We start from the raw sequence: 27,314 nt of genomic DNA, 5'->3' as shown, positions 1-27,314 counted from the left end.
GTGTTTGTTTCCAACATACGTGCTACATAGGCAGAAAGCTAGAGTCTGAATTAATGCAATCGTAGCATTACCTAGAGCACAAAAAGCACTCATAAAAGATCACTTGGACACAAAAGCCTATTAACAAATTTTCTTATGGTTTAGGTAGGGCCTCTCATCATTATAACTAGAGCAAATATCCTTGGGAAAAAAATGCAAAAATGTATCTTGAGTGCAGTGAGTTAAATACACAAAGATAGTGCTGCAGATGGCTAGCAGTAGGACAAATTTCAGAGACAGAGCTGGGGGAAACAATTACTACCTGATGTTTTTTACAAATGCCACTTCAGAGATGAATACGATGGCCTACTAGGTTTTGCTTTTTTATTCTCTTTGAAGTAGAAGCATTAAATTAAAACCGAAGCAACAGAACACTTAGCACTCAAGGTGGAGAACACATGATGAGTTTTAAAATAATGTTGAGGAAGAGACAACAGAGAATAGAAGAGGCTTTGTATCATGTTAGACTTTGTTTTCAAGCAAAACTAAACATCAAAATATTAGAACACAAGCACAAAAACTCATTGTCAGTAAAACTAATTAGTGTTCTGCTGCTTAATGCAAAAGCCTACATGATGTCTTGACCTTTTTTACACATTGTGTCTAAGGTTGTGCAATAAAACAGAGGGAAGCACAGAATGCCTCCAGTTAGCCTCAGAGGTTTTCTTCCTCACGGAGTTCAATTGATCGCAACAATACAGGCTATGTATAGAGACCTTTTTTAAAGCTCTACTGTTTCTTAGAGCTTGAGCCAGTGAATTAAAGCAGTCATGCTGGCAAATAGTTTTCACTAGAATGATTGCCATTCCATCTGCACGTAATCTTGCATTTTTAACAGTATACACATAACAAAGATTAAAAGATCTTAGAGAAGTAATTGCTTATGGGACGTTCCCACAAACACTTCCTTCTTTGAGTTATTATGCAACTAGTCAGTAGACAGCCCTCTGAAACGGATAGCCAAATCTGTTTCATATTGGCCAGGTCTTGCAGAAATACTGCGCTCAGTAATACTTTGCTACAGGCTAATACAGTATCTTCTGAGATAGTAAAAGGAGCTAAAAAAACTGGCAGAATTTGGGAAACACAGTTTACTGCATCCTTCTCTTTAAAACAAAACCTTAAGTCAGTCAAGAGTCACTCTTAAAGCAAAACAAAGACCCTGGGACTTGTGCTGGTGGCACAGAATCCTTAACTTCCATTCAGTCACTATTGGATATGCAGATCCCTGAACTCTGGATATTTCCATTAAAAACACCTAGACAGTTTTAAGTAAGCTTAGGTTAAATTTTCCATTAATATTTGTTGTTGACCCGAATGGCCTTCTGTTGAAATCATTGGTAAAATTCCCAGCCAAGCACAAAACAACCATTACTCCACTACCATTTACAAAAAATGCTACTCTGTATGAAACAAAACAAGTAAATGTGAATCAACTAAAAGTAATGCCTAAAAGTGATTTTGAAAGAAAGGAAAGAAGGAAGGCAAAGAAAGTATGAAAATTACTTATTTTTACTCATAAGCTTGAAGAGAGATTGGAAACCTTTTATAGAACCAAGAATGTGTTTCTTGTACTGATACAAAATTTGTTCCAAGGTTTTTACTGGTACAAGAAATCAGAAATGTTCTACAGAGACCAACTTTTCAAAACGGAGCTAGCGAATTGCCCATTTATTTGAGTAAGGCACCTTAGAAAAACTGTCAGAAGGACTGTAAGTCAGTGTGGGAAAGGCATATGAATTGCTCCTTGTTTGGGCTACTGAAACACTCCAGCTAATCTGTTCGCTGAAGGTGCATCCCTATGCCTGTAGAAAGACAAGGTAGAAAGAAGGTTGTTGTGTAAATTGTAGAAAGATGCAAAAAATCATGCTCTGGTCACAATCCAGGGGAAGTTTTGCATTTTATCATTCGTGCTTAGCTGCCAGATGTTGCTAGAATCAGGCTGTTGGTGGGTACCATTTCTCACAGGAGAGTGAAAGTCGGTGTCAGGATCCTGTCACCAAGAAAAGGAAAAAGCAGTTCTCAGTGTTTGTTATTAACAGTGTTCATTGTTAATGCCAGTAGTGTGCATACAAGCTCTATTTGTGAATGAAGTGCATGGCGTATTTCCTAAGGTATGAGTCGATAGCAGTTGTGATGGTTCATTATACAAACTCCACGAGTCCAATTTTGAAATATAAACACTTCACTCCGGTGTCCAAATCCTTTAGCAAGGTGCTCCAGTTGCTATTACACTATTAAGGGCTGCAGGATGAAATATCAGAGGTGATACTACAGTATCAGAAAAGGCTGGTAAAGCAGTTAAAATTGAAGGACTGTTGTGGGAGTTACAAAACATGCAGAGTCCCTGAATATCCACCTGCACACACTCACATATAGAATCATAGAATCATTAAAGGTTGGAAGAGACCTCCAAGATCATCGAGTCCAACCATCAACCCAACAACACCATGCCCACTAAACCATGTCCCTAAGCGCCTCATCTACCCGTCTTTTAAATACTTCCAGGGATGGTGACTCAACCACTTCCCTGGGCAGCCTGTTCCAATGTTTAACTACTCTTTCAGTAAAGAAATTTTTCCTTACATCCAATCTAAACCTCCCCTGGCGCAACTTGAGGCCATTTCCTCTCGTCCTTTCGCCAGTTACTTGGGAGAAGAGACCGACACCCACCTCGCTACAACCTCCTTTCAGGTAGTTGTAGAGAGCAATGAGGTCTCCCCTCAGCCTCCTTTTCTCCAGGCTAAACAACCCCAGCTCCCTCAGCCGCTCCTCATAAGGCTTGTTCTCCAGACCCCTCACCAGCCTCGTTGCCCTTCTCTGGACACGTTCCAACATCTCAACATCCTTCTTGTAGTGAGGGGCCCAAAACTGAACACAGTATTCGAGGTGCGGCCGCACCAGTGCTGAGTACAGGGGCACTATCACTTCCCTGCTCCTGCTGGCCACACTATTTCTGATACAGGCCAGGATGCCGTTGGCCTTCTTGGCCGCCTGGGCACACTGTCGGCTCATGTTCAGCCGGCTGTCGACCAGTACCCCCAGGTCCTTTTCCGCCAGGCAGCTTTCCAGCCACTCTTCCCCAAGCCTGTAGCGCTGCATGGGGTTGTTGTGGCCCAAGTGCAGGACCCGGCACTTGGCCTTGTTGAATCTCATGCAGTTGGCCTTGGCCCATCGATCCAGCCTGTCCAGGTCCCTCTGCAGAGCCTTCCTACCCTTGAGCAGATCAACACTGCCGCCCAACTTGGTGTCATCTGCAAACTTACTGAGGGTGCACTCGATCCCCTCATCCAGATCATTGATAAAGATATTAAACAGAACTGGCCCCAATACTGAGCCCTGGGGAACACCGCTCGTGACCGGCCGCCAACTGGATTGAACTCCATTTACCACAACTCTCTGGGCCCGGCCATCCAGCCAGTTTTTGACCCAGCGCAGAGTACACCTGTCTAAGCCGTGAGCCGCCAGCTTCTCCAGGAGAATGCTGTGGGAGACGGTGTCAAAGGCCTTACTGAAGTCCAGGTAGACCACATCCACAGCCTTTCCCTTGTCCACTAGGCGGGTCACCTGGTCATAGAAGGAGATCAGGTTGGTCAAGCAGGACCTGCCTTCCATAAACCCGTGCTGGCTGGGCCTGATGCCCTGGTTGTCCCGCACCTGCCTTGTGAGCACCCTCAAGATGAAAAATATACTTCCCAAATTCCTGAGAGTCTGTCTACCATAGTTTGGAGCACAAAATACAACTGCATTAAGGTATTACAGGGACACATGGGGAAATGCGAGACATTGATACAGACAGAACACAAAGTGGGAGATGGAGAAGTGGTTTTGTGTGACTACCTAGAAAAAATACAGCTGTCCAATTACCAGAGTTAGACTAATTCTAGCCTGGGATAAAATACTCATTCTCCTCACCCATTTGCTATTGCTGCTACTAAACCCTTTCATTTAGGGTTTCCTTGCATGTCAGGATCTGATCATACAGAGATGTCGAACTGAAGCATCCAGATTTGAGAAGAGGGCTGGAGCTGTTGTTCTATTGACTGACAAACACAACCACAGGCTTCTCCTTTCTCAGAATTAACCTCCCAGGTCAGAGAGTCTGAAACTGACCTCCATAGAAGAAAATATGTTCAATTTTGTGATGTGGTGGGTTGAAATTAAACATTTGCTAATTACAAAGGTACTACAAGCCATGCCAAAACCCTTTTTTGTTGTCTGGAGAGTTATAACAACCCTTTTCTGGCAGTTAGTTTTAAGATCATTAAATGATCCTCATTTGCAATATATTTGCAGAAGATTACAGCCCATCTAAATTGACCCTGAAGGAAGACTTATTTCATTAATGGGCTGTCCTGTGCTAATGCATAAAGCTAGAAAAATATATCTATTAAATTCTTAATGTGTAAATGATGTTTCTGGCTTTCTTCTTAATTACAAAGCAAAATGAGCCTGAAGTGCACTCTGTCTAGGAAAAAATGATCAATTTAATCCATCTTCCAAGAGAAAACTTTTTCAGTGAGTTCCAAAATTCCAGCTATTCTCAGCTAAGGCCGGAGCCTTATTGCTTTATTCAGAAACATAATAAAATGTGCCAACACAATTTATTTTTTCCCTAGATTCCAATGAACAGAGCTTTTTCACATCAGTTTAGTTTACTCTCTATCTGTTAAGTTTTTGAGGAAAAAGCTAATGCAAAACCTGGATGAGCAGTGCTTTAGAAATGAATAATGCCATGAGATTATGGGTTGATAGGGTGTATGCAGAATATTAATACAGCCCATAGAAAGAGATTTACAGTACATATGGATTTGCAATGTACTCTCTGTACAGAACCACCTAACTATGCTCTGACTATCATCATGATGTAATTCCCAGACAAAAAAAAACTTATTAAGGTGAAGGTAAGGCTGTAAATACAAATCAATAATTTAGATGGGGAAAGGAAGGTAATAGAAGAGTGCAGTTTGGAGAGCCAAGTGAATGTCAGGAAATTAATTCTAAGTTAGTGTTACACTTACAACAACCAAACAATGGAAAGTGTGGAAATGAGGGAAAGCACTGCAGGCAGTCTCCTGTCACTCTGAGCACCCTGGGGTCTGCATGGGAGATATGCTTTCAATGACAAGTATCCTAGCTAGCTGACATGTTTAATCTAAGATACGTCTGGTTTGGCCACAGCCCTTGATGGCTGAGGACCTTTTAAATCCTGTGTACTTTGGCATTTCACTTTCAGCTGATGACATTTTAAACTGTGTCCAGTTTACACAGCAGAGTAACTGTATCGTAATGAGGGGTTTCAAATATCTGCAGATGCAAGTAAATGGCAGTAAAATTTTCCAGTGCATGTCCTGAAAGAAGTTGATTCCACCTTCTTTAGATTTTTAAGATATTTCTGTAGTTGACCATTGTGCAATAAAGGAAAGACTGATCCTGCGTAAGGAAATATCTTCTGTGCCCTTTTAGGTACTCTCAGGAGTCAGGGAAAAATGGCAAGCATCTTCCTAATGTATAGGTGCTTTTTGGAGAAGGCCCCGTTGGTGACTCCCTCTTGTTTGTGTCAAGCTGCTCTGTCAAGAGGCTCTTCCCTGATTTTTGGCTGCACAGAGTGCTGATTCCTCTGATTCCAGGGGTTCAGCCATCAGGAGTGAATACCCCATACCTCCTCTGGTGTCAAAGAACAGGCGCCAGAGAATCAGAAGACACCAGTCATTACAGGTACTGTGAAGACAAAGGAGGCCACCAGAGTAACTTGGCTCAGATTTAGACTGGGGACCTAGTGTTAGTTAATACATTCAATATCAAGTGCAGAGTGTGATCCTTCCTTCCCAATAGATGGCTGGCCTTCTGCGCTAGCTGATGGCTCCAGTTGTCCTATAGAGTAGATCTGCAGGGAAATGTTCCTTCCCCTTGGACATAAGCTTTCCTTCCTCTACATCAGTTCTTTCCCTTCGCAATAAGCTGTTTCCTCATTGTGTTTCTTCCTTCCAAGCTCCTTGTATCTGCCAAGTAATTCTTGTGGCCACCACCAACATGGACTGGAAGCAGCAACAATAATAGCAGCAGCTATAATGCCAGATAACATCTTCCTCTTCTTTTATACTGCTTTTCCCACAGTTCTGGCACTGCAGAGCAACTGCACCGCTTGAACCCTGAAGTGACAAAGCTGTGTGTGTTTTGTGCACAAAAATGTCTCAGGAGAACCTATTCAGCTCTGCTTTCTGTCAGCAAGTGAATGAGCATGGCTCAGATATGTGTTGATACCTATGTTGGATTGCAATTCAGCACTCGCTGAACACACGGTGTGTTGTGGACTGTGGTGGACTTGTGCTGCCCTGTCTAAACTTCAGTTTCCCTTGTCAGCAATGCCTGGTGGAACTGCATCCTTGAGAATATTAGGGATCTATGGGTCATAGATCTGCCAGACTTTAATCCTTTCCATAAAAGCAGATATTTGAGGAATTTCTTCCTTCAGTTGAGTATTGATGTGAAATTCAGCACCTTCAAAATATAATTATAAAACAAAACTAAAGTTCTATCATTTTAGAGAGCGAAGTCTATTCCTGCTTTGAATTCAAGCCTCCTGAAGTCTCAGTTTTATTTCCAATTTATTCCCACTTATTATTGCTACCATTCCACTTAATGAATTTGATATTTAATACTTTATTCACACATTTTATTTTTGCACCAATTACAGGGAAGACAGATACATTGTTCTTACAGTTTTCTGTAATCTTCAAGGCATTTTTTCTCTTGCATTTTTTATTTCTTTAAAAATAACAGTCATCTTGGTATTTAAAGAGAATAACAGCAGGAGCAACATCCTTTTAACACTTAGGGTATATTTAAATGAATCTTTTCACTTCTATCTGCTAGGAAAACAAAAATGGTGAGAGAACATCTTCAGAGTTTATGCCCTTGATAGGTCAAATGAAGTGTGTCTGAAACTAAAGAAGTCCTACTATAACCATGCCAGCGGAAATGAAAATTATACCACTCATACTAACAAGTATATTTCCAAAGGGGCTGGAGGTATTAGAAGACTCTAAACAGATGCCTCTGAACTTAAAATACACTTAATTCCAAAGGCTTGTCTTGTAATTAATTTAGCTGGCATAGAACCTATGAAGAGAATGCAGGGCATAGCACAGCATTACTCAGCATCCACAAACTTCAAGGAGCATGAAGACAAGTAATTTAATTCAAAAAAACCCATTCACACTCATTTTTCACATTCATTTCTGTCAGGACCATAGTGGCAAACGTCAAGGAAAACATTCTCCAATTTATAGCTTAATCTCCTGCAAGAAAAATATCCATCTGCTATAAAAGGAAAGTGCACACATAAGCCACATCAAAAGGATATCACTCATACTTTAGTTTCAGTTTTTATTCACATTAACTTGGACTTGTGGTATGTAAGTCTGTAAACAGCCTATCGAACAAATGAAGCTTACTACCGACTGTTTTAGTAACACATATTTGAACCAACGGTTTTAACATGCCTCGTATTAACGCAGCTTGTATTTCATTAAGAACTACCAAATCTCAGCTGTTATGAGAGAATTGACAGCTGTATTTTTCTAGCATTAACTAATGTGCAAGGGGAGAGCAGCGCGGGGACCCTAATGCGCAGTGAAGAATGCTGAACTTTCTTGAGCTTCTGGTGCAAGTTGGTTTGCAATGCTGTTGCTTTGAAAAAATGATTGGTTCTGCAAAGTGGCTGCTGCATGCCATGTTAATGGAATAGAGGCTGCTGCTTCTTCCTTTCTCCAAATGTTTTTTGGTGTTGGAGTGTGATGAGGCAAATCTTCTCTCCCCCATCTTGACCTCCTCCCAGATGATGTTTAGCACAAGCAAGCCCGATGCTATGAAGCTCCTTGTGGGTTTGTGGTGCTTGTGTGTAAAGCTCTGTGACAGAAATGACAGTTGCAGAGAGAGATTACAGATTGAGCATGTCATTTGTTATGATAATTAAACATTCTTAAGCGTAGTAGATCTAAGGGCCTCATCAAAGATTGACCAGAGTTGTATAAGAAAAAGTCTTATAAAAGGAATTGTTGATAAAGAGATACAGTTCACAGTTTTAGGGTGAGCGTGCCTAAAAGTAGTTCTCTAAGGCAGTGGAAAGATCTTACATTGGGATTTCTGACCCTTCTTTCCCACCTGCCTGAGCTGTTCTCTCATTGGAGACTTTGGCTGTGCTGCAGGGACAGCCCAGCTGATGGCAAAACAGCTTCTGGACTGCTGTAGTTTACAGCCTTACATATTAAAATTGGCACATATTTCTGTTGGTTTGGTTTATAAGTTGAAGCACTCGAAAAGTTGCTTCTGAAGCAGCTGAACAGTCTGAACAATAGGGTAGGTTATTTGTGAGATGAGAGCACAGGCCACAGAGTGTGACAGGTAAGGATGGAGACCACTCTTGTCACTTGATTTTATTCTGCTTTAGGATTTTTAAAGGACATCACCTGAGCACCAGGTTTCCATGGAGGATCAGTGGGTGTTGACTGCCCTCATCTCTTGTAGTTGATAAATTCTTCCTTAATAAATATTTTTGAACGCAATAATTCAATATTTATGATTTGAAGAATTTCTCTTTCAGAAGTGCTTGTATCTCGGGGGACTTCTTCAATGGGACAATCATTAGGGAACCAGCTCTTGATGTTCAGTCAGAACTGAGCCCCTCACTGATACTGATGCCTCTGAGAATATCCTCAGTTGTGAAGCAATGACCTGGGCTTCAAAATTTCCTTGCTGCTCCTATTGTAATCCTGTTCAGGTTAGTGCAGTTAATCTAAAATCCAGTGAACATTTTTATGCTCTCAAATTTTCTGTCTGTCATAATTGTTATATAATAAAAGAATAACTAATTGTAGAAGCTGCTAGGAAACATGCTAGTCTTGTTGCCAGTGAGAAGCAATGGGGAGGAGGGTTGGTAACGATAAGGCAGTTAGGACTAATATTTAGGCAGGAAATAAATCCAGGTGCAAACAAATATGGATGGGAAGGTCTGAATTTCTGCTGCAGGAAATAGTGATGAGAACTCAGAGCTGTACTGCATCCTGACCCAGCAAATACGGAAAGAACAGGTTTATCTCTTTGCTCTTTCTATAAAGTGCTAACAATAAATCATTAGCAACATCTGTGCTTAATTATTAGGTTTTGATGTTGTTAACCTACTAAGGTAAATAAGAGACAGTCCTGCTTCTGATAAAAGTCCTTGCATCAGGCTCTCTTCACACTCAGGTAGACCTTATTACATGACTTCCTTTAACCTTTCCCATATTTTCTTCATATTTTTTGTTTTTCAGTGAAAACATAGATTTTTTTAAAGCATATTTTTTTTTCTGCAAAATAGGGTAAGAGATAATTACAGGAGACTTTGAGATGTTGTTATCATCCCAGTGTAGTTAGCTGTTGTTATTTCTCTACCACAATTTGAGGTCGACAAGTTACACCAAGAGGAAACTACTGGGCCTTCTCTTTGCTTATATTGTAACATCAAGAGAGCCATCAATGCAAAGCTGCAGTGAAAGACTGTTTTGCAATGAAGACATAACTTTAGACAGCCATGTAATTTCCTTTTCATGTTGGACCCTGACAAGAGACAATATGTTGTAGTTCCAGGAATGGATAAAAGGGGAAGAGGGGAAAGTACGATAGCTTTATTTTAAAGTCTGTACAATCCTGCTCTGTTTTTAAAATAGCTTTTTGGAGTTAGCTTGGTACTGTGCTCAATAAATTATACTATTTTTTTCAGAATTGCTATCAGTTAAGTGACTAGTCTGGGGTGTTTCAAGACATCTGGTCTAGTTTCCTGGAGGATTATGATTAATAAATACTAGCATACAAAAGCAGTTAAACACTTGTGCTTTGCCTTCCTTATAATCTCACGTTTAAGATACATTATGCCAAACTCTTTGCTGCTTATGGACCCTCTCTACTGCAGTGACGAGTTTCCCATTGCTGTTTATAGATAACGGATCTATGTTATAGTTCAATCTGTTGTATTCAGATCAATAAAAGAGCACTATACACTTCATTCAGTCTTCTTAAATTAATAATTTGCAAATTGCCTTTTGAAATTGTCTCTGACATTTGTTTAGGGAAACTTTTAGTTATGCATGTGTTAGATCAGGGTATAAGTATGCAATTTGTTTTCTGAACAAGCAAGTGATAAGAGACAATGTATATCCAGTTTTGAACATTGGTGGGAAAATTCATCTTGTGGAGTTGATGGGGAATTATACCCCATCTGTATTACACTGGTACTGTACCCCACATTTACCTGTTAAATGTCTCACTAGGCTTTATTTCTGTCATCTGATTTCTTACTTATTTTTTATAAAAAAATTAAATTAAAATTCAGACTTTTGGCCAACAACAGCTCAGACATTTATAGGAATATTACCTCATATTTTAACTACCTCTGCCTCGAGTTCCTACCCTTTCCTTTCTCTCTAAAATAATTAATTTCCTTTAGTTTTGCTCCTTCTTCTGAAAAGCTTTCTATTTGTTCTGAGGGACAAACATTTGGAGAAGTTTTGGAAATTTTCTACAGATGTTCAGATGCCCTAGTGGTATTTGCATAACATGGTGATTGATATGACAGGAAAATTCCCTTGTAGGGACCCTCTGTGAGGATTATTCCCTTCTCTCCATTTCACAGGTGAAGTTGTTCCCTCTGATGTCAAGATATTTAAAAGTTCGTTAGGTAACCCAGCATCCCATCTTCTCTCCAGATTAAGACTTAACTCTGTTCAGATATTAAAGACGACACTATCTGAACTGCACTTTTGCCATCTTTGCAAGTGTTTGAGTACAGTAAGCAGCCTAAATATGATACATGAGCCAGCAGTACCTCAGATCATTTAGACTCTACCTCACTGTAGCCAGAAATAGGAAATAAAACTTGCAATCGGACTGCTTTCATTGTATTATTATAAGAGAACAACTGTGAAATATGTAAGTGTTTCATGCCTTTAGTAATATTATGAGGAGTATTACCACTATCTAGATCTCTAGTAAATCCTGCAGAGCTCCAAATCATTGAGTTTTAAAGGAATCTCTCATAATCACACCAAAATTCAATATAACGTTTGTGAAATGAGATTGGTATATGTGCATGTATATATGTGTGCATGTAAATCTTTAATATTTTATCCTTAATATGCATATAATAGTGTATAAGAGAGAATTTTCTCTTCTGAGCAAGACAATTTCATAGAGATGAGAATAGGATTTTTACTGTATTGGTATTCATGTGATAAATCATCTTATATTGCTGCGCTCTTGAAATTAGCAGATGAAATAGCATTCCACATTGAAAGGTACAATATTGGGAAATTAAATTTATTGATAAACATACAATTATTATTTTATTTTTCCTAACCAGCATTTTGCAGGAAAATATACATCTTGTGTTTACTTCTGTTTGTTAATGCTTTGATAAATCAGACATTTTTAGTATTCTATCAATGGCAAAAGTCTAATTGCCTTATTGTATTCTGATTTATTTCTTTCCTTACTTTCTTTGCATCTGCAGCCCAACAAATGAGTCTCCAAAGAGATATATGTTATGATACAGTGTCAGTGAAATTAATCCTGATCAATTTTAAAGTTCACATTTTTATTTGATGACTTTCCTGGGAATCACTAAAACCGAGATTGACTCGGTCTCTTTTTGTTGGTTAAATATTGTTGTTTGAGAACACTGGATATAGCAGCAGAAATCTTGTTATGATTCTAACAGTTCTGGGTCTGTATAAGAAAAAAGCAATATAAGCAATGATGTTTTACTAATTAGTAGACACAAAACCCTGCTCTTTGCTGACACCAGTTAAAGGTTCTCAATAAGGGTCTAATGGTGAAGAGTGTTCCTTGCCTGAGAATGCCTTACCTGTACGAGGGGTTGATGTATAGCCTGAGGTGTCTGTATGTAAGTAATGTGGCAAGATAAATACATATGGCTTTTAAAAATGTGTTCAGAAAGCCAGGCTCTGTGTTTCCTTTAGGATTTCAGTCCTGCAGCTCTTGTGAACACATATTTCGAGAAGAAATTGGAATTTTAGGTTATTAAGGGAAAGCAGAGATGGGGTGGTGCCTCTCCATTTTTTTCCACTCTGTTTTTATTGGAAAATAGTTTGTTTCTCAATTTGTAAATGCTTCCACATCAGCCTGAAAGAACCACCTAGATTAGTGTTAGAAAATGCTTCTATACAATAACCATTCAGAAGTATAAATCAGACTGCTTGTATTTAGGTACCTTTTGGGGTGGTGTAATTTATTTATTTATGTATTTGATTTGTCAGCAGAACTCATTTTTTCAGGTACTCATGGTAGGTGATGCTTTTGACCCAAAGGAAACAAAAGACTTACTGTTCTGGTTTTGTGATTCCTGCCTTCTCTAAATCAAAGAAGATGGGAATGTGCAAGAGTTATTGCTATCAAAAGGAAATAATTATATTGTTCGAAGTACACAACAAATCACATCTTAAGCCGTTCTCCTCACTCTACCCCTAGCTTGCTAAAGTTTAAATAGCATAACCAGTTTCTGTGAGGAAACCAGATTTTTATTTTTTTTATTGTTAATGTCAAACAAACATTTATTTCAGGTGCAAAGCCTCAGGATATGTTAGTGAAAACAGTGGCACTGCTGTTCTATTGCTTACTGCCCACTAAGTGGGTGGGAAAAGGGTACTGTGACCCTCTTACCCTTCCCACCAGTCTCCCTAACAGCTTTGGCCTTCAGGTCAGCTCAATTTCCCCTCCACTGAGTGGCCATTACTGTGCGAGGCTGTGATAAATGCTTTTTGTAAGGGACTGTATTGCCAGCAGCAAGCGCTAGGGAAGTTAGGTAGCCTGGACCAGACAGACTAAGCCGAGAGACAGATAGACTAACATGCCTGCACGCTAAGTGCCTGTTACCTAGCAACATGACGGAGATCACAAAAAAATGAGTAGACCCACAAACAAAAATGAAAAGGAGATAAAAAAGAGTAAAAGTCTATGGGGCTCAAAGGTTAATATTCCTCTATCTAATAACTTAGTTTCAGAAAATTGCATTTTAACCTTTTCGAAGCATTCAGGAGAGAGATATCTTTGAAATTAAATTAGATCACATTTGTATGAAATGGGGGGAGAGAAATTAAATGCAGAATTTATTATTTTTTCCATCTTCCTACCCAGTATTTCTGCAGTTCCTTGTATTTTCTGTTGACTACCACTGCTCCACTCCCTGATTGCATGTAGCTAGCAGCCTGGTGTAGAACTATTGATGGCTCCAGAGGGCTGGCCAGTGTGAAGTACTATGATATCATTTTGTGTTTTTGTAGAATTTTCTCTTAGGGAAACAGAAAATCTTCCCCAGTGTGGAATAATTAGACCTTGTATCCCCTCTGTAGTCCCCATCCATCTTGCACCTCTCAGAGAAGGAACAGGGAGTGACATGTTTAAAATCACAAAGCAGAGGCCTGGCAGAAGCAGGAATGAGACCTGGGACGTGCGGTTTCTGGCTTGGGAGTCTCAGTGCTTCCTGTGACATGCCCATTCTTGCCATGCACCGACATCCACACTAGACTTGCAGCTTGTGGTGTGCCAGCCCTCCTCCCACAGCAGCCAGCCTCCACCCCAGGTAGAAGTGGTCTAAAAGCTGGAACGCAACTGGAATTGACTGAATATGGAGAAGCCTGTGGTAGAGTAGGATTGTATTCCCAGGAGTACCTCCTTTAGTAAATAGTTTTGCTTACTCTGATCTGTTTTCATTTAAAAAAAAAAAAAAGTCTTTCAGATAAAATAATTTTTCGTGGGGAGCTGAAGTCCGTTTCTGTTAACTCTGTGATATAAGCACATGGAGCTTTCACCTTGCCTTCCAGCTCCACAGGGAACCATTATAAATTCCCCTTTTATTACATAAGTCTTATTTAAACCTCTGGAACCAAATTCCAGGTCCAGCTACTGTGGTGCAAATCTGGAGTAACTCCACATGTTCCTATGGGGTTATTTTGGGTCTGCAGCAGCATGCTGGGGGCAGGATCCAACCCATGAATTCCTTAGCTGCCAGGGAAATTCGGATAAAGCGATTGTTCTATTTGTGTCATGGCTGTTATATTTAACTTCACAACAGAATGCCTTTAAACTTTACTGCCATCTTTAAACCAATGAGCTGTATGGTTAACTAATTTTCTTGTGCGCTGTATAATACAGGATCGATAATGCTGTTTCCTCACATAATATATATGCTCTCTTTCACTCACTCTGTTCATATATATCGTATAATTACAAATACTGAAATTTATGAAGCATGTAAATCCGTGTTTTAAATACAGGACATCACTACAGTTGGGATGGTTGCTATTATTTAACATATTCCAATCAACATCTTCCGCTGGAGACACAGAATCTGTGAGTAATAGCATTACTATATAACAGGTAAATGGTCCCACGCAGTGTGTTCTGCTGGCTGAGTCTCTCAGCGCTGGTGCCCACCAGCCCCTCTGCTGAGCAGCCCAGCACCTTCTGAGCTGGTGGGAGAGGCTGAGAGATGTTATAAGCCACTGGAGGCTTTCCTGGTGGCAGGGGAATGAAGCTTCAGCAGTAGCTTTTTAAATCCCTGCACCCCTGGAACAGGGACCAGGAGACATACCCAGCTTTTCCTTTGTTTAGGAAAAAAAATAGTTTGCCATATCATAAAGGCCATCATTTTAAATGACACTATGCTAATATCTTATTACTAGCTTCAGAAGGTGCAATCACATACTTTATATGAACTGTTTCCCTATTTCTTTCTCTGCAGTGATACAGATAGTAATGAAAGGGCTAGAGCTAATTAAAAGACAATAATTTCATGAAGGGGTGGTGATGATGATGAGGCAATAAACTGTGAGAACAAAGCTTGAGGGGTTTTAATGACTCATCAACCCCTTGATGGGAATTTAGCCTTACAATCACTATCCATTTATAATGATCAGTGATATACCTTCCTTAAGAAAAGGAAAAACACACTGCTAATGGTGCCTGCCACACACTGGTATCTGATGCTGAGTGGCCCTTGTGCTTACAGTCTTCTCAGCTACTTCCAGGTTGCAGTGCTCAGAGTGCTCAATATATTGTATGTTAATTTATGGTGCTTTGAACTCTTGCTGTGTCAGAGCCTTGAGACATGCAAGTGACAATGTTATATCAGTTGTGCCTGGATGTGACTTACGACTGATAAAAGGATGAGGAGTCAGATCAGCGGCAAGGATATAATTATGAATGTGGAGGAGATTGTGCTACACACACACACATGAGAATGCCAGTCCACTAAGACAGTCCTGGGGGACCTTTGCTGAGCCCTGCTGCAGGATGTGGTTACAGAGCCGAGAGGTTAATTAGGTTAAATGCATTCATATAGTAGACTCCTTGGGAAAAAGGTCCCATCTTCCTATCTTGTGTGGTATTGCACCCAGCCAGATCTCTAGGTAGCAGGACTGAAGGCTGTCCCAGGTTCTCGTATGCGCTGCAGCTTCGGCATCGCTTTGTAGGTACAAGAGGTTCTGCTCCGGTAGGAGCTAAGTATCTGAAGCAGAGCTCTAATATGTGTGCCTGTTCGCGGTGAAATGAAAGCAGCAGGGAGAGGAAGGAAAAAACACCAGTGGTAGAGGTTTCAGTCTTATTTTTCTTAGGTGAGATGATCCCAAAAGTCTGAACAAAAAATGTCCCAAGGAATTGGTGAAGAAAAAAAACACATTTAAAGATCTCTTTCGTTTTGCAAGCTCTGTTTGATTTTTCTCTCACTCCTGAAATCCCTGATGCCTCAAAGACACATTTGTGCAAGGGAAGGAGTATTTCTTTGACCTTGCCATCTCTAAACTGAAAACACAACAACATGTATATTAAGAAAGAAGAAAAGGAATCTATCCATACCCACTGAACACACATTTTTCCCCAGAGAAATGACCAGAGGACAAATAACACATACTTCATGTGCCATTGGAGGCACCCAGATACTAATGATTAATAGAATAGAATAGGTTACATTACTGTCTACAGCAAGTCCACCTAACTGTAATTAACAGATGCTTTTTCTGGCATTGGGCTTCTTCCATCTCTCTTTCCTGTGTCATTCTTCCCTGGTTTTTTTGCCTCTTATTCCTTATCTTTTTCATTCCCTCCCTGTTACCTCAGTGCCTAGTTATCCACTTTCACCTAATGACCAACTGTTTCCCACTTAAATGTCCCTACTGGCTCTTTTTTTTTTTTTTTTGCGTTTTTCCCCCAACTGTTGCCTGTCCTTCTTTTCTCCCTTTTCCATCATTTCATCACCTTCCTCTTTTCCTTTATTCTTTCACCTTGAATGGTGAGTTTATTTCTCTGTAATTTTTATAAACATGAGACATATTTATACTGTGTATTTTGATAGGGAGTGAGAGACTTATGTCTTTCTGGAATTGTGTTGTAGCTTGCACCATATATTATGGCTCTTTAAGGCCTCAGAGTCCTCTGATATTGACCCAGGCTCTGTTAGCCCTCTTGGGTCAATTTTATTTACCATTCCTTCCACTGGCTTTCTCAGTGAGCACTAAGCGCAGCCTGGCACTGTGTTTGCTTGAATCTTTTGGCTGTTAGCCCTTGTGAGATAGTGAGGTCTGGAGAAGCAAGAATCCAGGGCAGAGTATTATAATAAGAGATGTCCTAATGGTAATTTAGGGAGATTTTGGATGACTGCCTTTACAAAAGTTTTCTAAAAGGATCTTTCCATACCCATCATGTCAGACACATGGAGAGAAAGGCAGGAGCGTTCTGGTAAGCCATAATAGAGTTATTTGTATTCTGTTATGAAAATAAGACTCCCAAATATAAAGCATACTTCACTATATGAAACATACAGAAATGCTTCCAGTCCTAACGTTTGCATTGAAGTGAGATCATTATATTCAATCTTACTTTGTAATACTAATAAACAGAAAGGATCCAAACTGCCTAGAGATTCAGAGAGCTGGGATGGCCCAGTATGGGTTGTGAAACTCAGCGGTGTGTCTGTATATACACAGTGCAACAGCTCGAATGACAAATTATTGCAAATGGCAAATGAATTTGCTACATGTGTCTGAATTTGGAAGGCAGGGTTGTTTAAGCTCTTTGTAAGAAGTCTAGTTTCCTGAATGCATCTTAAGATTTTTACTAATAGTCAAGCTCTTTAAGTGGTTGTGCTTATTAAATTGGTGCAATCCCCCATGCAAATGAAACTATACCTGTCTTGCTTGCACACACAAAGAGGGCATGAGAGTAAATCTGCATTCATCCTTGATTATTTCATTAAAATACATTCTCCTATGTTACAAGGGGAGAAAAGCACACAGAAAATGATTCCAAGTAAGTTATTCTGTCTCATTATCATTCATAATTTGTCTTTGCTATAATTCACATCCCTTCACAAAATAGCAACATATTAGTTAGAGCTTTTAATTAAAACCCCAACACCTGCAGGTGAGAAAACACAGATGGATTCCCTCCGCCATGGAAACACTCAGTTAGATGTGAACTGGCCACAGAGCCAAAGAGAGAATAGGTGTTAAAATAACACTCTGCTCCTCACAGTGACTCTATTCATTCCTACAGAAACAAACATACCTTGAGTGTGTACACAGCTTGCTCCACAGCTTAACCCTTTGCCTCTCACTTTGCCAGCTGTAACATGCTACCTCCATCAGAGGCAGGTTTGGTTCTCAAAACGGCATTGAAAAAGCACAGTTGTGGGTTAGATGTGAGCTTTGGATTCCTAGCCTTGCCAAAAAGGAGATTTTTATGGTTCCTAAATTTACCTCTCTCTCCTAGATCTCTGACTGGCTTTTCCCTTTTCTCTCCCTGCTCTTCTGGAACCATGAGTCAAACTAAAATTCAAAACTTACTAATCCCTTTCTGAGCGCTGCAAAATGACATAGAGCAGGATGCAGTAATGCTGCTCACTCCTATGTGCACATATACCCATACCTGTATAAAACCATCTATATTTGTATTTCTGCACCTGTCATGACATATAGATAGAGCCTGATCACCAGCGTCACTGTTGAATAGGCTAATTCTCTAGCATACTGGTTCCTAGTCCCAGAGAGCTCCCAGTCGGGAGTACTGGGCTGATGCAGTGCTATCCGGTTATAGTAACTGTTTTTCTGTGACTACTATCAGTTGCAATTAAGACCTAAAATTAATGGCTGTATTACTGAGCAGTTTGGGGGAGCAGATGAGAACAAAGTTTTATGTTAGGCAAATGAAGCCGGTAAAATGTTAATTGTCCATATTGGACACCATAACATTCTGGCTTGTTAAAATTGACAGAAAATTTATTTTTCTGTTTAAAGTACTTTAATGGTTATATCAAAGGATGATGAATGTAAGGAAAAGTGCATTTTTATGTGCTCCATAAGAAAACAGTGTTAACAGAGCATTGTTTGAGTTGCAAAATCAAGCACCGGCAACTGAAGAATAACATGTAAGTAGCAGAGGTTACTTGAATTCACTGGGAGTTTTTCTGTGCAGTCTAACAAGATTTAGATCAAGACCAGTATATTTCACATGTCATGTTATATACCGCAGAGTATAGTGCATTCTAAATATTGGCCTATTGATCTCAGAAACCCAGAAAGGATCAGCCACACCACATGAAAACTTTAATTATCTCTTAAGCTGTCTGAGAGAGATCACCAAAATTCACCAGTGCTTTCGTATCACTAACCTGAACCTCAACATAATGTTTTAAGAGATTATACACTTTATACTTCTTCAAGGTACTGCACTCTGCTATGTAAAACACGCTTAGCAAGAAGGGTTTCTGTTGCACAGTTAGAACTGAAACACAGTCTTGGTCAATACAGAACTCCCCATGCTCATGTCATGTTACGTCCAACACCATCCTCTTCCCAAGACACCTGAACAGAGAGGCACAGTCCAAGATTTCTCAGGAACTGGTGCGTTTGCAAAGGAGCAGCAAGCACACATACCATAGATGAGTTAGCTTTTTTTAAGACTGTTTCAGAAATTTCTGTGCAGCACAGCACTGTGTTATGTTGGTGTTGGGGAGTGTCAGCTATCTGCTGGCACCAGTCTGCTCTCCTATTTGAATTTCTGCCATGCCAGACTTCTCTCTGTTCTTGGTATCTCATAGGGCTTCACTTGAAATGGCACAGAAGCATGAAGGTCTGCTGGTCTTTAAAGATACTTAACACTGTTACTTCAATGAACGCTCCTTGCTTGTTTAGCTGTGATAAATACTTGAATTAATGATGTGATTTTAAAGCAGTTAAATGCCAAAGGCTTCAGGCCTCATCTAAATACATACAGACACCAGAAAATGTCTCTGTCAGTATCTTCATTAAAAACCAGACATTTTTATTCAGCTGTGATAATGTTTCATACTTTATAATCCTTTCAGTGATTATTCCATTGTTTCTGTGTGTTTACAGACAACATATAATAGTTGCTTTTGAACTACTTAGGAATGCAAGCCTCTGAGTTTAAATGTGAAAACTCAGTCTTTCATTTAGTCTGTAACTGTCAGCTCTAATCTAAACTCTCTCCATCCACAATTCCTTAGGCAAATGAAGGATTCAAGACATTTACACTAATTTTATAGGTGGACTTTAAACTTGCTATATAACAAAAGGCCAATTAAAAGTAGATTTGTAGTACACTGAGAAAGCAACTTCTCCATTTCCATATACTCTTGTAACTTATTTATAAGTTGTGTTTGAATTAGAACTCTCATATTTTAATAGTAATTTTTAATGTAAAAATTATGAAAAAATTGTAGTGTTATCATTCCTGCATGTTGCAAAAGACAAACGCATGGTGTGATGCATACTTTAAGGCTTAGGAGGAAGAAGAGATGGGGAGGAAGGAGGTTAGGCCTGATGGATCAAAGGACTGGTGACTGCAAGTGAAACACAGGAACAGCTGTATTTTATGTGTCTGGGCAAAGGTACAGGGCCAAACTAGAGCTGAAAAGCTGAGTTTTACATTCAGTGGTTTAGTACTGTGGAAGACTGATCAAAAGCGAGGGACTTTGAGGAATTGAGCAAACCAATGAATAACAATATCTGCCAGGGTCTAGGCTTAAAAGAAGTGCTTCTTTCCACCTAAGATTCAGAGCCCCAAATCATCCCCTAATGGTAGAAGCCTACAAATATTCTTTGAAAGAAGAGGAATTTCACTTTTTTAAAAAGTTGAGCATTACGTGACAACAGAGTGGTCAGAGCTCTTTGCTCAAGGAGTTGAATTCAGTCTCTCCCCAGTCTCTGGATTCTGTCCTGAACCTCTACTTGACAGCAGTTTCCCGTTCTGAGGCTCAAACTGAAGTGTTTCTCATACTCATCAAAGCAGACATGAAGGTAACCACATGGAAGGGATTGGTGTTCCAGCTAAGGCAGTGTGGCTGCAGTGCATGACCAGCACCTAAGACTGCCTGTGACATTTAGGTTATAACATTATTTATTCGTGTGAGAGTGTCCCACAGAGGAAGTCATGGGAACTGGCCCAGGTGATTCACAAAATTGCATTACTTTCACTTAAAGTTTCAGTAGACATTTCTGTAAACTCAGGCTTAGCATATATTTTAGTACTGTTATTAGTAGTAGTTTATAATCTGTACAAGTTGTACCTCCACATTGATTGTGCTTTCATGTGGAAGCATGAAAGGTATGTGGAGGTATGAAATCTTGTGCTGCTCTTGAGATACTAATGTATAGATAAATATAGAAACAAACAAACCTGAGAAGATACTTTTACACTTAAGTTTATCTAATAACAAATAGAAGAACACTGTACGCCATTGTGGGATTGCATGCTAAATATAAAATGTTTGGCCTCTATAGTTCTTGGAGAGAACTCAGTGGTAGTTCTTATTTCTAATGCCAATTATAAGTACATTCTATCTACATATGGCCTATAAAAACATTCCCCATCCTTTCTTACCCAGTCAAATGAGGAGTGGTACTTTAGATGTGTAAGTTCTGTATATAATTTATTTCCACACATAAATGCAAGCACTGAAACACTTTGTTTAAGATGACCAGGCAGAGGAACTGAAAAGTTCGGACAGATAGCAAAAATGAAAAAAATTATTTAAAATATATTCTGTTAAAATATAGAATATTTTTATTCTATTGGAAATTGAACATGACGGTATTGGATGTCTTGTAAATCCTGTGAAACGATTGCTAAAATACAGGGAAGTGGTCCTTGGCTTCTCTGACAATTCAGCTTCCCTCTTTAATTTACACCACTGGACTATGTCTGTATTCCTGAAGTCCTTCTGAATTTCTAGTTTGGGAGCAATCACTGGCCACATCCTAACTCCTGACCTGGATGAGACTGAGGCATACACCAGTCCATTCTTTTCTCCCTTGCTCTCTTCTCTGGATTTCTATGGAGGGGAACCCTGGCTGCAGCTGATCTGTAACACTCTCCCCAGAGGACCCCTCATCTGGCTGATCCACAGACCAAGATCCTGGGGCATGCTCAAGCCTGAGTGTGTCTCAAGACAGTCTTCAGGTGCTTCAAACCAGCAGAGCTCCCTCAAAGCTATTTTTGCTGACATCAGTTCATATTTCATCCTTATCATTGCCCCTTCCTGTGCCCTCTGAAAACTGTGATCTTTTACTTACACCCAAATCTACCCATAGTGTGCTATTGGCTGTAGATTAAGTTACTGAAGTTGGCACTCCTCTCTCTACCCTATTATGAACTTGCTTTTCCCTGTAAGTGTCTCAGATTCAACCACAACCTTTTTTATTAGGTGGTGAGATATGACATTTGGTGTCTGAAAATGTTAATAAGACAGGTTGAGCATTTTCAAGCAAGTGCATGCAGAAGGGTGAAATGAGGTGTGAATCCATGCTGAAATTTGGTCTGCTGTAGCTAGGGACTGACCAATTCAGTACATAGCTACAAAAAAAGAAAAAAAAAATGTTTTCCAAGCATTGACCTGTCATTTTATATTCACTTTTCTACCTAAATACCTAAGATTCCATAGGAAAGACTTCCAGGAAAGGACGAGAGTGTTTCATCTGTGTGAGGCACTCTGAAGAAGCAGTGTTAAGAGTGAACTCTGTGGCCTGTTCAGTCTATTTAGCAAGCTCTGAGATGTGTAAGTACATTATCTGCAAGGCTGGTAAAGAGCGCTTAGGGAGGATTTGTGGGTCTGTGGGAAGGACAAAGAAAAATGTTTTCTAATAAATTATTCACAATCTCACAATCCCTTTTGGGCAGATTGTTGCTCTGTTTGCCCCAGTGCTTCACATCTTTTCTCTCTGCATTCACATGCACATAGTTTCTCACCTCCAGAGAGCAGCAGAGATCTCAAGCAGGCTGCTGCAGCTAATGGTGGCAATTAATAACTTGTCATAATCCTAAGGATGAAAGGGAGGGCTCACCATCAGCAGTCAGGTCATGGCGCTTCTGTAAAGCAAATGAGGTGCAGGTGTTGTCCAGATTTAAGAGCTTTGCTAGACTGTCAGTACACTGCAGTGCCAAGCCATAGACAGAGTATCACCCTACAGGTACATCACTTACTGTACTAGTTTTCATGCTCCAGGTGCACACATATTATACAGCCTTCCCCCCTCCCCCGCTGTTCGTTAGTGCTGAAGAGGAATCCTCAGAACATTTCAATAAATCATAACACAGCACAGTTAATTCCAAACATGTAATTGCAGTTTGCCTATATATTTGCATATATGAGGCAGACCAGTGAAGCTTTATTTTGCATTTGTAAACAGAAATGTGTTTGGAAGTGAATGTGTTATCTTTTCTTTTAATTGAACATTGTAGATAAATAGCAGCTTGGCTACCTAATAACGTTTTAGGTCCATGTTCTCTATTCAAGCTTGAGAAAATGAAACCTCATTATGCCTTTCATTAAACAACAAACTACAGAATCACTTATTTCTAGACAGCTCAGTTGGCTTTTCCTTTTTCCATTCCTGTGGGTCAGTTCTGCTTGAAATGAACCAAGTTTACAAATCTCTACTGGTTTGTACACTCCTATTATGCATACTAGGTTATGCATTTGTAACTGTCACACGAGTCAGGGTGATACAGCATTCTCATCTGACCCTATTCATTTAAATGGGTGCGTCTTGTTGACATTGATTCATGTTATAAGTTATATCGATGCATTATAATCCTTTTGTGTCACCCCACTGGTTATTTCTACTAAAATGTTGTGAATAAATGCTGGCAATAATGGTCAGTAGGATTTGAAGCTGTTTTAAGGGATGTGGAGTCCATCTGAAGTCCCGGGTCAGTGCATTACGCTTGCTTTTCTCTGAAAGACAATTAACATGCAAAGTATCCTATTCTTATGCATTTGCATGGCAAAGCGTCTACTGGCTTATTAATAATTTGGGGCCGTGCATTCCAAATGTATATTGTACTCAACTAAAGGGATAAGTAAACACGATTATGCATGCATGTAGGTCTTTATCAAGGTGTGGTTGATAATGTTTTAAAGCAGAACTATTTCTCATGAAAATAGCTCCTCTTAATAGCCTCTGTCTCTTTATTGTGCTTCTTAGTGAAACATAAATCACTAATATGTTTTCAGCTGCAAACTACTCTCTTTTTCCATTGTATTCACAGATTTAGTGGCATTTCAAATAGATAAACACAAGCAACATCTATCAACACTACAAAAAGGGGGCCTTAATCAAAGCTCCAGGTCCCAGGTCTCAGCATCTCCATTTACCTTGAGATAAATCCATTGGTGTGACCACCACTGCACAGGGTGACAAATCACCCTAGTCAGCTGAGCAGTGCAAGGGCTTATTGGCCTTTCTTTAAGTGGTCTTACCCTTCAATGAAAAGGATGGTGCTTGTCAAGCAGGGCCAGATTAAAGTTAGACAGAAAGAAATGATCTGTTATTAGAAAACTCCTATTGAGAATCACCAAACAGGAAAGAAATATGAATAAGAATTTACAGTGAGGATGCTCCCCCCACCTTTTCTGATCCTCCCCCAAGCAGAAATTAACTTTAATTACTTTCCTAGCTTAGCACATTATGAATGTCAAGACAACGAGGCATTAACATTAAATAAATATGTGGCTCCAGGAATGTGCCTGTTGGAGTGCAGGAGAAGGGGAGCTGGTGCCTGGTAGGGCCTGGGTTGCTGAGCTGCTCCAGCTTGGCTGTAGCTGAAGTGCATCACAGGACTGCTTCCTTCAGGTGTGACAGGGTCATGGGCTGCTTTCGCTGTAGAACTGCTGGATACTCAGCATGGAATGTCTCTGAAGAGAGCCATACCATCACCTGTTGGAAGGTAGCATGCTCTGTGCATGGATATCTGGAAATGAAAGGATTAGGATTCAAAGGGACTAGAGCAACAGATGTATGAGCAGAGTCTTAGCTGGGTTGGTCAAGCGCCTGTTGGTGCCAAGGGCAGATTGGAAAGGCTCTTGATGCTTCCGGGGCCACATTGTGACCTTATTTACAATGACGCAACTGCAAAAGCATCAAAATCTCCTATCAAATTTGGCCCTTAGTATTTTAGCTTACATAGTTCCTAAAAAGAAACTTGAGATTAAAAAAAAGTATAAGCAGATAAGCTAAAGCCCCCTAAATGTCATTAAATTATCTCAATTAGTAATGGGCAAATTCTTCCCTCTAAGATACCCAAAGCCTCTGCCTTGTATTCTGGTGATCCACATAAATGTAAGATTGTGTTTTAAAGTCTCTCAAAAAATCCTACTTTTAAAAGGAAATGACTGAACAGACAGCAACGGAAAAAATTCAGACCAAACGTACTTGGAAAACTGAGCAAATATTTGCCCATCCAATTGGTTTGTTTGTTAAAAGAAATTCACAGTGAGGGTCTAGGGAGACAGTAAGAGGAAAAAGAAGGAAATGGTTTATGTTTAGGTTTTTTTGTAGGGCCAAGGTATATGGTTGGGTGGGTGGTTGTGGGGTTTCGGGTTTTTTTTTTCCCTTACCATTGAGATTCAGCATTTACAATGCACTCGGTTTCTCGTGACTTGATAGACCACTATAGAAAAATTAATTTCTGTAATAATTTGATTTGATAAATGTCTACACAGCCCAGCATAAGTTTATTTTCTATTTATCCTGATCCTGAAATTAGTTGCTAAGAGTACTCAAGGGAAACACTTCAGTAATTATAAATAGGTCCTGACAACAGACATTTAAAATTGTAATAATGTAAAATGATTATATTTCACATCAGAACATAAAATTGCACTGGTAGGGACACACAAAGGAAGAGCATACTGCTTTCTTATACATAGTCCTGTGCATAAATAGACATGGCATTTGCAGACAAAAATTTCAGTAGCATATGTGCTTCATTATTTTACTTTTTTAAGGTGTAGACAGTAAGATACAGAGAAATTAAGGGACTTGCACAAGATCACAGCAGAAGCAAGCAGCAGAGGTAGAGAAAGGTCAAGGTTTCCCAACTCCTTAAGTGGAGAGAGCAACCGTGCTATGCCGATTTATGAAGTAATGCAAAATTAATGTTTGTATTGGTACCTTAAAAGCTGCCTCCAAAGCCCAGTAAAACCATGGGGATGAAACACTTGATTCATGTTTACTTTATGGCAAAATTGCTTGTCTTCACATTCATCAGCAAGGCAGGCTTGTAGCACAGGAATAAAGAGAGGGTGCTAGTGCTGCATCACCAGGTGCTATCAGAAGGCCTGCTGAGATATGTCAGCATGGCTATGATGCATCCCTTATGCAACAGCACAGAAAAAGACCATGTTTAAGTCTTTCAGGTTGTAAAGTGCTTTGAAGAGGCACATTATATCATGGAGGTTGAGAATCGTTGACCTTAATCCTTAGGTGAGGCCAAGCAGCAGGCAAAGATGGATTGAAGCCAATTTTTCCTTCCTGGGCAAGCCATGTGCCAGCCCGATTGACCTGAGCATGCTGGGGCTGAAGGACATCCCAGGGAGCCCTGGCCAGGCCACGTAATCTTCAGCTGTACGTGCAGTGCTGATGGTCAGGAGGAAGATGACCAGCTGTACAGGAGTACTGCTCTGGAGCTGCTGCATTGTTTATTGCTGATAGTGTTTGCTGTTTTATGAGGCACCTATACCAAAAGGCACAGCGTAGACAATTAAAAAGTATCATCCTTTAAATGCCTTTTAAAGACAATGCAGTCACAGTTACTGTGGTAATCCAGGTATAATAAAATATCTATTTAAAGATACCAGTTGTGTAGATATAAAATATCAAGTAATGCTCAGAAGTTAAGGGAACATAATAATTATCTGATAAAATGTCTAATATACATAGGCAAAGCCTTAAACTGCCATGGTGATTGCACAGTAATTTAATATAAATTGATTAAGTACATTTTTACTGATGCTTAAAGACTAGTCATAGCATGGGAAATGATGTTTTGTTATCAGCTGTTACTAAACAGTATTTGCTGGAATAAATCCAAGTGTTAGCTTTAAGGCACATTATTTAAATGGTATGCAGCTGCTGTTTCTGCACTCCAGGTTGAACACAATTATCAAACACCTGATATTCATTGCAAAAACAGGTGTAACTTCTTCTTCTTTCTCCACTGACCAAAATGTTCTGGGCAATAGTGCTGGCATTGATAGGTCTCAATCACCCTTGATGCTGGATCATATATATCATCACCGTTTTCTTTTCCAAACAACAACTAGCTGTGATAGATAACTTGCAGAATAATGCATGCTCCCTGGTGAGACTCTAATACAGTCTTTGGGGTTCATCTTCATGGTGTGAGAAAAAGACTCAAACAGTTTAGGAGCTCCAGGACTGAACCTCTGTCGCTGAATCGCAGCTGACGTGTTCAGCTTTGGACTGCGGCCAGGAGAGCGGGTGAGCCTGTGCGTCCCCGGCCCTGCTGCAGTCTCACCTGGGGCTCTCGTTCCCCAGGTAGGCACTAGCTATGCTACATAGTTGACGTGCTGCTCAGAGGTGAGCGCCTGGCGGCAGAGCTGCTCTTGCAATGCTAACCTAATTCACACAGAGACTGGGTTGAGGTTTGGAGGTGCATAAGCGCTGAGAAGAGGAATTATCTGAAAATGTGTGTTTATCCATCTGCCCCTGAGTCTTGTGGGGTGAGTCCGCAAGTGCTGCAGTGGAGTGGTTTGGGAACAGCTGACAAAACTGAGGGGAAGAGTGAGAAGGGCTTTAAATCATTAACTAAAAAAAGTGAGACTGACAAGACACAGACCGAATAGATCCATTTGGCTTTCTTTGGACTGTCTGTGAGACTGCCTTTTGTTCAAACCATAGTGT

This window comes from Pygoscelis adeliae, unplaced genomic scaffold (assembly GCF_000699105.1).
Source record: "Pygoscelis adeliae isolate BGI_AS28 unplaced genomic scaffold, ASM69910v1 Scaffold181, whole genome shotgun sequence".
Lineage (NCBI taxonomy): Eukaryota > Metazoa > Chordata > Aves > Sphenisciformes > Spheniscidae > Pygoscelis > Pygoscelis adeliae.
This window is presented reverse-complemented; position numbering follows the sequence as displayed.